The 18,169-nt window shown below is 46.3% G+C and overlaps 1 protein-coding gene across 1 annotated transcript in view; it reads left to right on the top strand.

The window, feature by feature from the left end:
• Positions 1–18,169, top strand: part of LOC119395174 (nucleolar and coiled-body phosphoprotein 1) — a 675,420-nt gene that overhangs the window by 289,533 nt on the left and 367,718 nt on the right. The gene's annotated exons all lie outside the window — the stretch shown is intronic.

The following is an 18,169-nucleotide window of genomic DNA, read 5'->3' as shown; positions in this document are numbered from 1 at the left end:
TAAGCCGACCCCCGAAATTCGCAGGGATAGAAAAAAAACTTAGTCACTGTACTCGAATCTGAGTCGACTCCCCCACATTCGCATAACATTTTTTCGAAAAAAACATCGGCTTACATTAGAGTAAATACGGTATGTAGAAGTCTAATTGTACGAAATGAAATACAGCAGTTTTGTTCGAGTGCAGCTTGCCTCGAACAACATAAAGTGCTAGAAGCTAAAGACAGAGTGCAGTTATTCAGACTAGGCGCTTTCTAAAGTTCCGAACTAATGTTTTTTTGTTCACATTAGGGTGGTTGTTGTTATTTGCCAAAGAACGAACAATGTTGCTGCAATAAAGGGAAGGAGTAGACCAAGAATGCTCCGACAAATGACCGGGCTGTTGGTGACAAAATTGTTCAGCTGTAATCTTTCTAGTTGCTCTGTTGATTACTTACTAAACAAATATTTCGGAAATTTATTTATTGCGCTTAGCAGTAAGTTATGTTGGGCTAGTTGGTGCATCGTTATTTGAAATACGGGGCGCAAGGTTGCAACTAAGAAGAAACAAAGAAGAGACAGAAAGAAAGCCAACTGACAACTAAGTTTATTTTCATGAGGCGTTCACAATATAAAGGCTCTGTGAGGACATGCGCAGAGCATTTCATTCACCGCACGTGCAGCCATGATCAGACGAGGTTTAAAACGAAGATCGCAAACAAGATATGTGGGAACCAGCAACAAACAAAATTTCCCAATGTAAAGACGTCGAAAAAAAACACAAACCTGCGCAAAGGTCGAGGGAAAAAAACAACAAAACGACTGACAGACACTTTGTAGCAAAACCTTCTAAAGTAAATCTAGATCCAACAGTTGGAATTCACAATTATGCAGCAAAACTGACGGCACGCTGACGCAAGAATCACCTTTCTTCCTTTTCGGCCCAGCGCATCCCGGCTTCTTCCAAGTAGTCGCGTGCGATCTAACAGCGATGTGCAGCCACACGAAGCACAGTGGAAGGGTAAGTGAGACCCTGTTCCATTCCTAAATGATAAAGAATGCTCCCTTAAACGGTCATTTGTACAGCGTCCTTTCTGGCCTATATAGACCTTGCCACAGCTCAGGGGAATTTCATAAAGAGTGCCCACGGCAGAACGCAGAAAGGGCTTTGCATGCTTCTTATCGCACGCCGCCTTGGCACCTCTCGAAGAAATGCGGGCACAGAGCCTTGAAAGATTATTCGCAGCAGAGAAGACCTCCGGCACATGGTGCCGATTTGCAACCTTTTTCAGATTGTGGGATATTTTGTGCATGTAGGTACAACATGCGGTATTTTTCTCTGTCCATGCAATGGCTCTGGCCTCCTGCGTTCCCCTTTCAGCCTCTGAAGCAACGTTTCGGACACACTGACTAAGGCCGAATAAGGAAACCCGGCTGCAGTGAACCGCGATAACTGACAGGAAAAACTATCACACAATGTGTGCTCGCATAACTTGGACAGCGCAGAACGAAAACGCATAGCAGTTATAGCCCTTTTTACCACTTTCGAATGTGGAGAATCATATGAAAGAAGTCCTTTTCTCGTTCTAGGGCTGAACTTCCAACAGACATGACCCTCGCCCAGAGTGAAGTCAATGTCTAAAAACTGCAAGCTCTTGTCATTGGGCAGTTCATGGGTGAAGAACAAGCCATTTCCATGTTGTCGGAACAGGTTCAAAACGAAATATACCTCGCTAGAGTGCGTTACAGAGTTAGTAGAAGTTAACACCACGAGGAAATCGTCCACATATCTAAAAACCTTAGCGAATTTGCCTGAGTCAACGGCATTTGCTAAAGCCCGATCAATAGACGCCAAAAATATGCTACACAGAACAGCTGCAACGCAGGAGCCAATACCAAATGCCCTTTCTTTGAATAAACAAATCCTTATTAAAACGGACAAAAGTGCTACGAAGGTACAATTCTAAAAGCGACATGAAATTAGAAACGGATACGCCAGAAGTATTGATAAACATTGTGCCCCCATCTTCCTCGATGCAGTCCCTTACACAGGACAAAAGTTCATTATGAGGCAGTGAATACAAAAAGATCCTCAACATCAATCGAAGAAAAGGTAACTGATATGTCGCTTCTCCTTTTCAAGAAATCTATGACGTCACAGGAGCTTTTTGTTGCGCAAGGATCTACAAACGCTGACGAATTTAAATTCTTCAACAGATAGTGACTCACTTTAAACTGCCAAGTACCATTTTCCGTCACAATTGACCGCAACGGCATGTCAATTTTGTGCGTTTTTACATTGAAAAAGACTTCTAAGGAAGTATTTTTCCATTCGGAAACTGATTTAGCAAGATTGGCTAAATTAAAACTATTGGACAATTCAATAGCACGACTTTTTACCTTTTACGCTTTGACAGTTGCAGGCAGAAAATTCTTCACAATAGCAGAACTGGCTTTTTCCTGGAAAGTGGAAGTAGGCATAACCAAAAATCCGCCTTCTTTGTATGCCTGAAGAAGGGAAAGTTCATGCTCCTTGAAGTACGAGACAGCTCCCCCCGTGGTCAACTTGGGACGGTCATTTCTACGGTTCCGCAAAAGCGAGTCCGCACCTTCAAGCAGGCACCGCTCACGATTTTATCGTCACCACTCGGGGAAATACCTCGGTTCCGAGCAAGCAATTCGTGAGCTGAGACCTTCGGAACAACGCTGAACTTTGGTCCTTTCTTGAGCACCGAAGCAACCTTCTCAGGAAGAGACACGTTCCCAAGAACTGGTAAATTGTCCGGCTTCGGTAGTCGCTTGGTCTTGAGCTTGGGAAGCCGAACCAAGATGCACTGCCACCGATGCTCCGTTGTGTCATTCGCTGAGCGACGAAATACCCGCAGTTCTTCTTCAGCTATAATTCCCGGGAGACCTGAAAAACACCACAGCCGTAGCCGGTCATGGTATAGGCGTACTCGCCTCCAAATTTCCGACTTAATAATTTTGCAGATGCGTTTAGCGTGGCCAAACGAGGGATGAACAGGACCAAAAAGCATTATGACGTCGTAGGGTATTAATCCTTTTCTTAAGCAAAAACCAATAGACCTAGCACGGCAAGAAGAAGAAGCGATCAAGCGCACGTAGTCCTGAGCCTGAGTAGAAGGTAAAACAGACTGGAAAGTGTCCCTTCTAGAAGAAATGAAGCTTAGCAGTACGTTACGTTGGGCTAGTTGGTACATCGTTACTTGCTTTTTGATTGACGTTGAGGAATTTTTTCGAGACCTTAGAAGTCTTTTTCAATGTAAAAACGCGCAAAATTTACATGCCGTTTAGGTCAATCGTGACGGAAAATGGTACTTGGCAGTTTAAAATCAGTCACTATCTGTTGAAGAATTTAAATTCGTCAGCGTTTGTAGATGCTTTCGCAACAAAAAGCTCCTGTGACGTCATAGATTTCTTGAAAAGGAGAAGTGACATATCGGTTATCTTTTTTTCGATTGATGTTGAGGATCTTTTTGTATTCACTGCCTCATAATGAACTTTTATCCTGTGTAAGGGACTGTATCGAGGAACATGGGAACACAACGTTTATCAATACCTCTGGCGTATCCGTTTCCAATTTTTTGTCACTTTTAGAATTTTACCTTCGTAGCACATTTGTCCGTTTTAATAATGATTTGTTTATTCAAAGAAAGGGCATTTGTATTGGCTCCTGCGTTGCAGCTGTTCCTTGTAGCATATTTTTGGCGTCTATTGATCGTGCTTTAGCAAATGCCGTTGACCCAGGCAAAGTTCCTAAGATATTTAGATATGTGGACGATTTCCTCGTGGTGTTCACTTCTACTAACCCTGTAACGCACTCTAGCGAGGTAGATTTGGTTATGAACCTGTTCCGACCACATGGAAAAGGCTTGTTCTTCACCCGTGATGCCTATTGACAAGAGCTTGCAGTTTTTAGATATTGACTTGACTTTGGGCGAGCGTCATGTCTGTTGGAAGTTCAGCCCTAGAACGAGAAAAGGACTTCTTTGACATGATTCTGCACATTCCAAAGTGGTACAAAGGGCTATAGCTGCTATGTGTTTTCCTTCTGCGCTGTCCAAGTCATGCGAGCACATAGTGCGTGATGGTTTTCCTGTCATTTATCGCGGCTTACTGCAGCTGGGTTTCCTTATTCGGTCTTAGTGTGTTCGAAACGTTGCTTCAGAGGCTGGAAGGGGAACGCAGGAGGGCAGAGCCATTGCTAGGACAGAGAAAAAGACCGCACGTTGTGCCATACATGCATAAAATCTCCCTCAGCCTTAAAAAAAGGTTGCAAATCGGCACCATGTGCCTGTAGTCTTCTCTGCCCCGAATATGCTTTCAAGGCTCTGTGCCCGCATTTCTTCGAGAGGTGCCAAGGCGGCGTGCGATAAGAAGCATGCCAAGCCTTTCTGCGTTGTGCCATGGGCACTGTTTATGAAATTCCCCTGAGCTGTGGCAAGGTCTATACAGGCCAGACAGGGCGCTGTACAAATGACCGTTTAATGGAGCATTCTTTATCAATTCGAAATGGAACAGGGTCTCATTTACTCTTTCACTGTGCTTCGTATGGCTGCACACCGTAATTCGATCGCACGCCACTACTTGGAAGGAGCCGGGATGCGCTGGCGCGAGAGTTACTGGAAGCCTTTCACATAAGGAAGAAAGGTGATTCTTGCTTCAGCGTGCCGTCAGCTTTGCTGCATAATTGTGAATTCCAACTGTTGGATCTATATGTACTTTAGATGGTTTTGCTTCAATGTGCCTGTCAGTATTTTTGTTGTTTTTTCATCGACCTTTGCGCAGGTTTGTGTTTCTATTTTTTTTCGACGTCTTTACATTAGGAAGCTTCGCTGCTGGTTCCCAGACACCTTGTTTGCGATCTTCGTTTTAAACCTCGTCTGGATATGGCTGCACGTGCTGGGAACGAAATGCTCTGCGCATGTCCTCCAAGAGCCTTTATATTGCGAACGCTTCATAAAAATAAGCTCAGTGATGAGTTGGCGTTCTTTCTGTCTCTTCTTTGTTTCTTCTCAATTGCAACCTTGTGCCACGTATTTCAAGTATTTATTGCGCGGTCTAATTTTATTTCATCTCATTTTGTTGCAATAGTATTAGCAGTAGGGTTGACTTAAATTTGTATTTCTCACTGTCTAAAGATAAATGTAATTGCAGTAATAATGCTATCTAATTCAGTGTCATGTAATTATGCAACAGCGCGCCTTATTCGCTGAAAAATTCTTCCTCTTTGTATTTGTCAAAACAGAAGTTTAAGTACTACTACCTCCACGAATAATTACCAACTAAGTATCAACGAGAGAACTGCATGTCCGTCCATTCATCACATAATTAGGCGAATCACTATAAAAAGTTGGAGTTATGTCACTCTCTGAAGTTGGATGACCGGTGGAGCTGACGGGCGTATTCCCGCCTCTGCTGTCTTCGGCATTCCTCGTAAGCGCTGCTACTCGGGTGTGCTCACAATGAACGGTGCACTGATAATTACCAGGCAAGACCGTGCCAACGACTGACGCGGCGAAACACGCACAAACATCCCCGTACCGCTGTACTTAAACTTTCTGTACAGCTTCCGCGAAGAGGCCACCTGTTATATCGGTCGCGCTGTCTCCAGGATCGGCCAACCGTTGACCAATTGGCGATTTCAATTAGTGACATCACGTGGCATCATGTATTGGCGTCGTTGTGCGACGGCGCAAAATTTTGAGTTGTGTGCCGTCGTGATGACATCAAGTCAAGACGTCGTTACTTCACGTCATTGTTCGTTTGGCGGAGGTCAAGTGTCTTTTTTTCTGTTAGTGGCCGGACGCGAACGCGCTTCAAAAGTAAAGCAGGTACGCCATTTACAGCTCCCCTGTAATAAAATGTCTGACATAAAAGTGTCTAATACATGACGTACGTCTCTTAATTTTTATTAGGTGCGAAGCATCTTAAGGCGGAGTTCAATCTGGTGGAGGTGGTGGTGTTCAGCGTGACCACCCTACTGCGCATGCGCAAACCCTCTCCAAACACCGTCTATCCACTCCCCCTCTCCCTTTTTCTTCCTCCCTCTCCCCCTCTCCTATCCCCTTTTCCAAATCATCACTTCCCCTTTCCCTTATCCTCCACTCTCCCCCTTAAACCCTCTCTTCTCCCCCTCTAAAACGCGGGCTCGACATGCCGAAACGCTGCTTCGCATCGCCTCATGGTCCCCTTCAGAGGGAGATGGTGTGATTTTTTTCTCATTTATGTTCTTCATACAGTCACATCACGCAACACAAATTTTGCTATACATCAATCTTGTGTAACGGCCGCGGGCGCACCATGAGCTAAACATGTCATGCCGTACGTGACATACATATCATAATTTTTACGTTGTCACTTGTCCATTATGTTCCCATAGGGTCATGTCGCGCCATACCATTTTTGGCACATATTTAAAAAGCGAAACGGCCTCGAGCGCACCATGAGCATCGTATCTTAATCATGGTGTAGATGACATTCATCTGGTGATTTTTTGTTATTACTTGTCATTTATGTTCGTCATACAGTCACGCTGCGCGATATTATTTCTGTTGTGTATGGCGCTGGCGAAATGGCCGCGAACGCACCATGAGCTTTGCATGTAGGTCATGTCGTACATGATATGCATATCATAATTTGCATGTTAGAACCGGTCATCTATGCTCGTTATACATTTCTCTCACGCCATATCAATTTTGGTATATAGCCAGTGAATGAAGTGGCCGCGAGCGCAGCATGTAAATCATGATAAGTATAACATGCATGTCATTATTTTCATGTTACCAGCTGTCATATATGTTCGTCATACAGTCACATCGCATAACAACCATTTTGGTGTATATCAAGCGAGCGAAACGACCGCGAGCTCACCATGAGCGCGCCATGTAAATCATGCGACGCATGACATGCAAATCATTATTGCCAGCTGTCGTATATGTTTGCCATAGTCACGGCACACAGCACCAATTTTGGTGTATATCAGGCGCGTGAAATGGCCACACGCTCCCAATGAGCGTGGTACGTAAGTCATGATGCACATGATATGCATGTCATTATTTTCATGTTACCACCTGTCATAAATCTTCGTCATATAGTCACATCACGCAACACCAATTTTGGTGTATATCCTGCGAGCGAAATGGCCAGGAGCTCCTCATGAGCGTGACACGTAAGTCATGGCGCACATGACGTGCAAGTCATTATTTTCTTATTCTCACCTGTCATATATCTTCGTCATATAGTCACGTCACACAACACCAAACTTGGTGCATATCAAGCGCGCGAAACGACCGCGAGTTCACCATGAGCGTTGCACCTAAGTGATGGCGCACATAACATGTCATGATTTTCATGTTACCACCTGTCATTTATGTTCGTGATAGAGACACGTCACGGAATACCACTTTTGTTGCATATCCCTCATGTTAAACGGCCTCGAGCGTCCCGAGACCATCACATTATAAATCATGCCTTAGATGACATGCCTGTCACGATTTGCAGCTTAAGATTTGTCAGTTATATTAGATGCGAAGTATCTTAAGGCGGAGCTCAATCCGGTGGTGGTGGTGGTATGCGGCGTGACCACCCTTACTGCGCATGCGCATACCCTCTCCACACACCTCCTCATCACTTTCCCTCTCCCATACCCCTCTCCACTTTCCCTCTCCACTTTACCTCTCCCCTCCCCTTCTCCCATACCCCTCTCCCCTCCCTCTTTCCACTCTTCCTCTGAAACGCGGGCTAGACATGCCGAAATTCTCTCGTGCGCAACGCCGCGATGAGCTCGAGCGCATGCGCGTCCCCTCCCCTTCTCCCTCCTCTCCTACGCCGCCCCCCTCTCGCCCTGTGAGAATTAACGGCCAGGCTAGATGGAAGATACGACGCGCATAGCGTCCCTCTTCGCGTTCCACGACGCGAGGTCGGTAGCATGCCCAACGAACGCCAACGGAACGCGATCGTGCAAGTGCTCCGGCTTCTCATCGCCTCATGGTCCCCTTTAGCGGGAGATGGTGTATTTTTTGTTATTTTAGGAAAGCGACAAAGTTTACAAAAGCGATAAAAGCAAAACCCAAATGTGATAATGAAGCGGAAGCTAGAAATTATGTTGGTGAAAATACGTCTCATGCTACCAAGCTATAATATCACTACCCGTTCTCCGACGTCGTGGAAATACATCCTTCTGAAAAGTTCATGTAAGTGAGAACTCAAAATTTTTTCACATGCACTGTTGTCATGGCATACAAATTTTGGTTTATATCAAGTTAACGAAACGGCTGCAAGAGCGCCAATATTGTGGCAAATAAATCATGCCGTTTATGACATGCATGTCATGGATTTTTATGATATGGGCTGTCATTTATGTTTGTCATAGTCATGGTATGCCATGCCAATTTTGGTATACATCCCATGACGCAAACGGCCATGATAGATAGATAGATAGATAGATAGATAGATAGATAGATAGATAGATAGATAGATAGATAGATAGATAGATAGATAGATAGATAGATAGATAGATAGATAGATAGATAGATAGATAGATAGATAGATAGATAGATAGATAGATAGATAGATACCCTCAAGGTCGCCGTGGTTTGCTTAGAATTGTTTTGCGTTAAAAAGCTATATTGCCATCTGAGATACTTTTCGTTAGACACCACTGAAGACTATGTTGCATTCAGTCAAATAATGAAAATTAACCTGCATTGCTAGTTAATCTTAACAATAAACAGTACAAATCTATTACATGAAATATATGATCTATCATTTATCGTAACACTACAAATTGAAATACCATCTATACTCTACATGTGCTTCCATACGGACATCTGGCCCCATAAGTTTAACATAAATTGTTCGATTCGTTATTAATAATTACTACTATTACTAAATTCCTGTACGTCAGAGTGACAATTTGCTTCACATCTGCTCACTTTTCCTGAGTTTTATTGCGATCACCACGCACTTTCCCGTCATTTTAGCGACAGGCAATCTTTTTACCCTATAGGGCGGCTTTCGCGCAGTATAGAATGAGAAAAACTCTTCGGGAAAAAAATCCACTCGGCGTAATCACACCGCATTACAAACACTTAGAAACCTTGTCCTAGTGTATCTGGCACTAGGGTGCAAATAGCGATTAATTGATCGTTGCGCTACAGTTTACTTTTAAAAAATCACCCCATGCATTTTCAATAGAGGCACAAAAGTGTCTCTGGAAAGAAAATCCTGCCGGCGGATTAAAACTAATCGCGATGTACAGCATAAGAACGATGTCGGCGTTAAGTACCCTGAGTGCAAATTGCGAAATATGAGGCATTGTTTAGTAATCATTTTTTTAAAGATTGCTCCCCATAGAGTTACGCCGAGCGCATCCCCTTGGGGTCGACTTTGCAGCAGTAGTCGATGTCCCAGAAAGCTGGACATGTTTTCTCTTTCTTTCTTTCAACTTTTTCTTTGTCTCTATTTCTCTCTTTTTTTTCGTTGTATGCTATGCCTTACTCTCTCCCGTCCTCATTTCCTTCCTCCTCACCCTCTTTCCCTTTCCCATCTCCCTTTATGCTATAATACATTATGTATACTATACTATACAAGTCTATGTTATGCTCTGCTAGCATGCCTGGATAGCCGAGTGGTTACGACGCTTGCCTTGCGATGGTGCGTATGCGTCAAAGAAATTGCGCGACGAAAACACGGACAGAAGAAGACAAGTACATGCACATGCGGGTTCAAACCCCGCCTCGGCAAGACTATTATTTTTGCAAAGAATTGCTCTCTTTCTCTCTGGCTATCTTCCTTTCTCTCTCTCTCTCTCTGTGCTCTTTCTCTCACCCATCAGAGTTATTGCATCCCACGCTGGACAAACGTGTTCTGCGAGTGAAGCAGGAGAGGAAGAGGAGGAAGAGAGCGCGTGCCGGTTCATGATAGTTTCCTCTCGGCGATGAACGTCACTGCGAGAGCTTGACTGCTCCGCTCTAATAATGAAACGTATTATCACCAATGAGAGATCATCCTGTCACCACCTCTGTCATACCTTCATGACAAGTGTGGTTCCTTTTTGTTTGCGTGAGGTACTACGTGGTATGATGCCACTGCATGTGTAATGACTGTGATACTTCTGTGCGGCCTTGCATGCGTACGTGTACATATTCGATGTATAGAAAAAGTCAAAATTCAGCAAGTTTAACCCCCCCCCCCACCCCCCTTGGTTATTCTTTTTGCTACACTCTAAAGGAAAGGAGTGTGAAAAGGGTGTGTGGTTCGTCCCTTTGGGGATTAATGGGGTTGCCACAACCATTACTCCCTTTAAGGACTAACGGCACCGGGTCTAACAGTTAGTCTCCATGCAGCTAGCTATTAGACCCCACAGTTCATCTCAATGGACTAACATTTAGTCCTCACATTTAAACCTAACCGGGCAACCGTTAGTCCCCGCAGTTGCACCTCGCCGGAAGAACTGTCGGTCCATTCGAATACTCTATTCGAATGAACTTTCTATCCCCAGTTCAAAGAACCGTTAATCCCTAGAGATGATTTTCTGCAGTTACTCTCCGCAAGGCTTCATACTTTCACGTGTATTTTGTTTTCTCGGTAAGCAGCAAATGGCGCGAAAAGCAACACGCGAAAAAATATTTAGTCTTGCGTGTATCACTGCTTTCGCAGTCAATGCGACAACGAAAGACAAAAGTGAGACAACCAAACGTTTTATTTTTCTTTATACCTACGAAGTTTCCGCTTTTTTTTCACTGAATTCACTGTAAAATGTCCAATGCAGGTCCAGCCGCGTTGTCATATCTCGTACCGTCCTTTTTGTGAAGGTGCTCCAACGGAAGCAACAGATGACTGGCATTGCACGCGCCAGCGCCCACAGTATGCTGCACGTTGTGAACAACGGCTGCATCCTGTAAAGCACAAAAAGATTGCAAATAGTTAGTCACGCGTGACAAACAGGATGAAGACACAGTACATGGCAAATACGTTCAAGGTGAAATAAAAACACACGTCTGAAATATGACATGCAAATAATTTCACCGTGAGTTCATCCATCATCGAAGACGCATTTCGAGCCACATAGCGCAACAGCTCAAGTGCGGTAGCCGCAGCCATCACGCCGAGGCGTCGCCAACCGCCTTGCCGCCAACAAGTCATTGAGCTTTCTGTGAGCGGCGTCGTAGAGCTCGAGCAAGCCCGTCAGCAGCCGCTGCCGCCAGCCAACCTCGAGCAGTACAGCGAGCGAACGCGGGGCCGCCACCACGAACGGCGTCGAGCTGCTTGCCTACGAGCGACGGGGAAGCCGACGGTAATGGGGTACAATTTCCACAAAGTTTCTCGAGCGAGCGGCAGTACAGCGAGCAAACGCCGCTGCGAGCTGCTTGCGAGCCAACTGCAGGAAAGCCGACGGTAATAGCGACCGGTTTCCACAGAGTTCGGAAGCACAGCTTAAGTAGCCCCCGTCAGCCCATGTCGGTGCACTTCAAGCGCGCGACATACAACCGAGCTCGTTGCCGGCCACCGCAATGCGTTTTGAACGAGTGGCAGGGCAGCGGCGACGCCTGGGCCCAATATCGCGAGCCCGCAGCTCATCACCGGCGAACACTCGATGAGCGAGGTGGCCGACGGCAATGGCGGCCAATTTCCAGGCGGTCTCAAAGCACAGGCGAGCTGACGCCCAAACCGGCCTTCGTGGTGCATTTCGTGCGCGCATTATACAACACGATCGTGCCCGTTGCCGGCAAGCGCAATGCGTTTCGTGCACGCGACAGGCACGGCAGAATAAAGAATGATCACTTACTTGTGAAAATATCGAGCGCCGATATCTGCCCAGAGTCAGATTAAAATCGTGGATCCCATAAGCCTACTGTCTTCCCGTGTGCCATTCCCTGTCGGTGGCGACACAGTGCCGTGACAACGCCGGAGATACACAGCGCGGCGTCGCGACGTGTCGAGACCAGCTCCAGACTTCACGGGTGCGGCGAAACATAAAAGCAGCACCACGCGCTCATCCACGCACACGTGCAAGGCACCGCGGCGTCCAACTCTCCGAGCGCCCACACGCCACCACCAACACAAGTGGTAAGACTGACCCAAGAGCGAGGAGGACGGGTAGTTCCCATGACAACGGCATGCACATGTCCTGCATCTCCCACGCAGTTGATCCTATGCAGACTAACTGGTTTTCACACGGCACGCATTCCTCTGTAGTTGCTCCTCAACAGTCTATCCGTTCATCGCGCACGCCTATTGGGCTCTGTTACTCCTTTTTCACGTAATTTTGCCTTAAAGTGTACGTCTGTGCTGCCTAGGCAACCTTGTAATAATTATATTGGCGAATAATCTGAAAAAAAAGAAGAAAACACTGTTACAGTTTATCTGCGAGCTTCCTCTTATTAAAAATTCGCACTTTCTTAGACCATGCAGTTTGCGTACATTGCATGCGTACTAAAACATATTTGTGACACAAATTGGACCATTAAGAAATCGTGCTAACTTTGCAGCCCGAACGCCGTTAGCATTCACAATGCACTAGGTAGGACACCAGAGGGTCGTGAATGGATGTCACCGCCGACCTTGTACCACCGCCACAACAGTATCTCGCTGCGCAGTGTTTGGAAAGAGCGGAGGCGACCATTTGGCCCGTCACTGTGCCAAGTGTGATGTGAAGCTAGCATGTACTCTTGTTTCTCCTCCAGATTGCGATACGTTTCCTTATCAGTATTTTTTACCGTCTTGCATGTTATGCCCGAGGCGCCGCTGATGCATCCGATTGAAAGATTTGGAGGTTTTACATGCCAGAACGACATGACTGAGGCAAGCCGTAGTGAGGTGTTTCCCATTAATTTTCGTCATTCCGGCTTCTCTAATATGCTCCTACATTGATGTACCTGGTCCCGAGCGCCACATCTCAGCAGTTAAGCTAGCACGGCGGGTCCTATTTTTGATAGTTACGCGCGGGCCACTGTGACCACATTTTAGTCTTTTATTACGATAGCAACTATATGGACACCCTTGGCGGACTTTTGCCAGCGCCATCATGTCCGAGATATGTATATGTATGTATATATATAAAAAGGCACAAAGAAATATAAGGCAGAAGAAAAAAATCTGAAGTACCCGACCGGGTATTCGAACCAGCGACCCATCGCTCCCAAGCACGCTGCTTTAGACAGCTTAACCACACGCCATGTATGCGCTGGCGAAATAACGGCGAGCTATTTATGTTCACCATTTGCCGCTGGTGGTACACAAATCTCGGAGGAGCTTGAGCGTGTTTTCTATCACGCAACGCTCCTACATTTTCTTTCAGTTTGAAAACTGCCCTTGAGACGCGTACGACAAAGTGGCCCCTTGCTGTACCCACTCATGATGTGGAACAAAAAAAAAAAAGACAATGGGCACACCGTGCGTCAGACGACCCCATGTAGTAGAAGACGCAGAGGGGTCACTCCACGCGCTGCAGTTTAAAAGAAAGAAGTCACAGTTTCGCCGCAAGGGCGAAGCAATGAATGCGATAGCAAGAAATTGGAATGTCATACGAAGAACGACAAGCAGCTGGATACTTGCAGCGCGCCGCTGAAGCACAAAGAAGGACGTCCGAAATGAACGCGCACGTATACACAGGACAAACGTGAACAATTGTCACATTTGTTACGTCTTTGTGCTTGAACAACGCGCTGCAAGTGTCGAGAATGTTTGTATGTTTTTTCAAAACTATGGCACATAGCCACTCTGGGGGATTGGCCAGGACTGCGTGTCGACAATGTAGAATGAGACGCTCTTAGATACTTCTTTTTCTTTGAAACCTCGAGATGTTTGTATTGTTTCACTTTCCTATATAGCGACCGATAATTACTTCTTTTATTTCTGACCGATAATTAGTGGCGAACGTTGCCTTTCAGATATCTTAATTTGGCTTTAAAGTAAGCGTGAGTGCTCATTTGACTTGGCTGCACCTCGCGACATCTTGGTATGACGTAGATAGAGGCCCCGCGTGACGTTCCACGAGTAAAGCAAGTATTGTGTACGTCACAGAAGGTTTGCGGGGCGCACGCAATACCATGACTGGCACCCGGCGAGGCCTCTTGTTCCGCACCCTTCTCCCTCTCTTGTCAGACTGCACTCGAGGTAGTTTTCGTAAGGGGACACGCGCTTAACAGGGTTAACCCTGTACCGAGGCACCCACATACTTTCATTCTGTGCCGCACGCGGGGCCCCGATTTGAAAACTGCGCTCTAACGTCACCACAGCTTGTGTGAACATGATTTTTGGCGCCCCGCCCCCCCAATGGGGCGCTAGTTTCTCATGGTTTTTAGGCGGGAGTTTCGAAGTCACGCTAAAATGGTCACAATTAACTACGTTCGAATTAGTTACACGATACGTTAGAGCATTTACGATTCAACTTAGGGATTGCCAGACACAAAGCTACAAATTGCAGTAAAAAATGCACAAGCAAAAATTTTGCTATCAAGGGCCCTTTAAACTGCGGCGCGTGGAGTGACCCATCTGCGTCTCATGCCACACGGTGGCGTCTGGTGCAAGGTGTGCCCGGTGTTCTTTTTTTTAAAGACGATAGTCTTTCTTGGGGAACTTAAACGCAGAAATTTTGGTCTGTCTTTCTGTCTGTCTGTCTTTCTGTTTGTCGGCACGTCCCTCGATTCAGCCACTCGGCCAAAGTTGAACCACTTGCCCAAGGGCCAGCCGTCTTGAACTGGTACGGCTGTTCATACTTGTGAACGTTGTCGATCAAAAAGTAAATGTCAGCAATATCTGAGGTGCAACATCACTAGGTAAGTATTAGGTGGCGTGTTCCTTTAATAGAAAATGCATACATACGTAATTTTAAGGACCCTAGTTTCTTAAGCTACGCTGAAAATGCATAAGAATGGATGCTTGAGCGAGTTGGTATGCGTTCATCTTTGTTGAAACAGCGCTCACTAGACGACGACGAAGTAAAAGAAGGCACAGGACAGGCGCTGCCTGTCCAGTGCCTTCTTTTACTTCGTCGTCGTCTGTGAGCGCTGTTTCAACAAAGCTGAAAATGCGACTGCGCTGAAATTTGCCTTCCTCCGTGCCCTTCGCACGAGCTCATTGTTGTGTTTCGGTTCTGTATTGCACAGTACGAATGCCATGGGTTGGTGTTGAAAAACTTTAGTTTTGAGAAGGCCAAGAAGGTGAAAAAAAAATATTTAAAAAATGAAAAAGCAGCGTTGTGGGCGGCCTTCAGGCTGCCGGTTGTGGGCGCCGCTCTGGCGTTCCTGTTTTACCCAGGCGACGTGTAAATAAAAGAGTGTGTGGAGAGTACTCGTTGAGTGCGGACGTTTCTCTGCTTCAGCGCTTCGCGCCAAACCGCGTTTTCGGGCTGGCTGGCGTCCCCGCCGGTCGCGTTGGTCACCGCCGGTCTTCGCCTGCTGCTGCGCCGGGACTACCAGCACGCAACACAGCACTCATGTTTCCCGACGTATTGCCAGATGGCGTCCATATCTCACACAGCGCCTCTTCTATCGTCTTTACACGACATTTGCAGCGAAGCACGCAGATACGCGGCCAATTTTTTTCCTTCCACATCACGAGCGGGTACTGAAAGGGGCTACTTTGTCTTGCGCGTCTCACGAGCACTTTTGAAATTGAAAGACAAGGTAGGAGCGTTGCGTGATAGCAAACACGTCCAAGCTCCTCCGAGATCTCCATAAAACCAGCGGTAAATGGTAAACATAAATAGCTCACCGTTCTTTCGCAGGCGCATACATGGCGTGTGACGAGCCGAGCATGCGCAGTGGGGGTGTGGACGGCGGCCGACGCCGCGACTAAGAAATGCTCCGCATTTAAAACCGGCATCGGCAGCGTTGACACGGCGATTGCAAAGAATGAAAATTAGGATCCCAGCAGGAATCGAACCCAAGCATTCTGCCTGGCATTCAGGTATTCTACCACAGAGCCACGCCAGGTCTATAAACTGGTTTGGAAAACAGCCTATGCAGGCGTAGTGTGTGTGCAACATCAGTTGTGGTTGTGGTGCTGGCTATCTAATTTTAGAAGAAAGCAATAAACACTGCATACGTACTCCTACGATACAGGCGTCATATCAGATTAACGTCTGTAATTCCAGTGCTGGCTCCGCTTAAGTATAGTAGTCTAATAAACATTACATTCTTATTCCTATGGTTCAACAAGCTGTATAGAATCATTGCTCAACCCCGGAAGATCACATTAACGAAAGTTACGATGATATTCACATGAGTGCACCATGAAGTGCACTTAGTTTCGATAATACTGACGTATGTACTCTAATGGGAGGGCTGACGTTACGTCGCACCATAAGTTGGCTTTTAAACGCCAGTGTTGTGGACGCGCCTGGTAAGCCCACAATGTGCACACAGCTAATACACTTAGAAAAACACGTTGATCCACCTCGTAACGCTTGGCTCAAAGCCATCAAATGCAGCATAGAAGTACTCGCTGACTGCTTCGCATGAAACCGATTCCCACAACGCGTGGGATCTGCCGAATTTTTCTTGTGTTTTATTTTTCTTTGTGCCTTTTAACACGAAAATGTTTTATGCCGGGGTCCACCAAGACTTCAGTGACGTATTTCCGTTACAGAAATGACGTCGAAAAAAATTACACAACCAGACGAAAAAAAATCATAGCATATCCACGGGTGAATGATGAAGAGCTTGGGCGAAGCTCCTGAAGCAATCATGGTTACACCGTGAAATCTTCAGTGGTTTCGCCCAGCAGTAATCAAAGCGATAGCCAGTACATCATCAAAGACGTTACAAACACTGTATATATTTATACAAGAAATGTTATTAATCGTAAGTGGTAGCTAGACGTGGCTTCCGTTCCGCCTTCATTATAACGGCTTTATGGTCGGTGAAGTGATGGATCCGTGATGGGTCGTAGTGCGATGTTTGCAAAGACGAAGTAGTGGGCAGTTTGCATAGGTGGCTTCCGTTCCCCTTCATTATAACGGCATTATGATCGGTGAAGTAATGGATGGGTGATGAATCGTAGTGGGATGTTTGCGAAGACGAAGTAGTGGGCAGTTTGCAAAGGATCGGTGAAGGGTCGTAGTGGGACGTTTGCAAAGACGAAGTAGTGGGCAGTTTGCAAAGGTGGTTGCGCCGGACAACGGAGACGTGACAAGGTTAGACTAAGAGGAGATTCGCCCCTGAAATGTTCCGTCAAAGGGCATCGAACCCACGACCGCTCGGTCCGCAAAAATAGATGCTGGGCACGCCATCCACTGCGCCACAGGAACAGACTCTACAGGCTTTACAAACGTGCTTTTTATATCTACCACTCTCCCGGTCAACGGGGTGGTGTTGCCCCCTGGGAGCGGTACAGTAAAGTAATTCATCATTAATGTGGCCTCCGCGATTAGCACCTGCAACGCGTTACACGTCCGTCCCATTCGGTACGTTTTCAATACAAGTTCAATTATGTGAATGCCTTAACACACCGCGAGGTGGCGACCTTACCCCAAACGTTGTAAAAGCGTCTGCCTCAATCATTGCATCACGCTAACCCAAACCAATAATATCTGCGACGCGCGCCTGCCTCACCTGGCTGTAACGCCGCGTTCACCGCTCACGTGCTCGCCCCGAGAAAAATCGCGGCCGAGCTACCGGGGCGGAACGACGCGCTTTGCGTTTCCCTCTAGTCCGGCCGTGGTGTTCAATCACATTTTAACATGTCGGCCACGGGATAGCGACCAAGTTCTGCGTGCAATATGCGAGGCTCTTCCGGCTATCACACCTCGTTCTCTGATTACGCTTTCACTGTTAACTACTACAGCTACCACAGGGGTCTGTTTAATCATTTAACATGGAAGTTAGTCGTCGGGATGGAAATGTACCACCACTCATCAAAGTGGGTGCATCCACGTTAAACGGTGCTATAGCTGCCAGACATCAATATACATTGTACAAACTGTCTTATATCAATGTACAGTAAACATTCAGTTATTCCCGTAAGGGCACACTTTACTTTCGTGTTACTGCGATTCCTATGATGGAGGGATCAACCATCTTTTTTATAGACGTAACAACTGTGACAGTTGTTAGTTCATGCTTGCCCTGTGTATAGTGTACTAGAAAAATTATTCTAGTACACTATAGTCCTGTGTATACCTGTGCGTTCATTTCGGGCGTCCTTCTTCGTGCTTCAGCGGCGC

This window comes from Rhipicephalus sanguineus, chromosome 5 (genome assembly GCF_013339695.2).
Source record: "Rhipicephalus sanguineus isolate Rsan-2018 chromosome 5, BIME_Rsan_1.4, whole genome shotgun sequence".
NCBI lineage: Eukaryota > Metazoa > Arthropoda > Arachnida > Ixodida > Ixodidae > Rhipicephalus > Rhipicephalus sanguineus.
The sequence above is the reverse complement of the archived record's forward strand: the minus strand, read 5'-3'. Positions and strand labels throughout refer to the sequence as shown.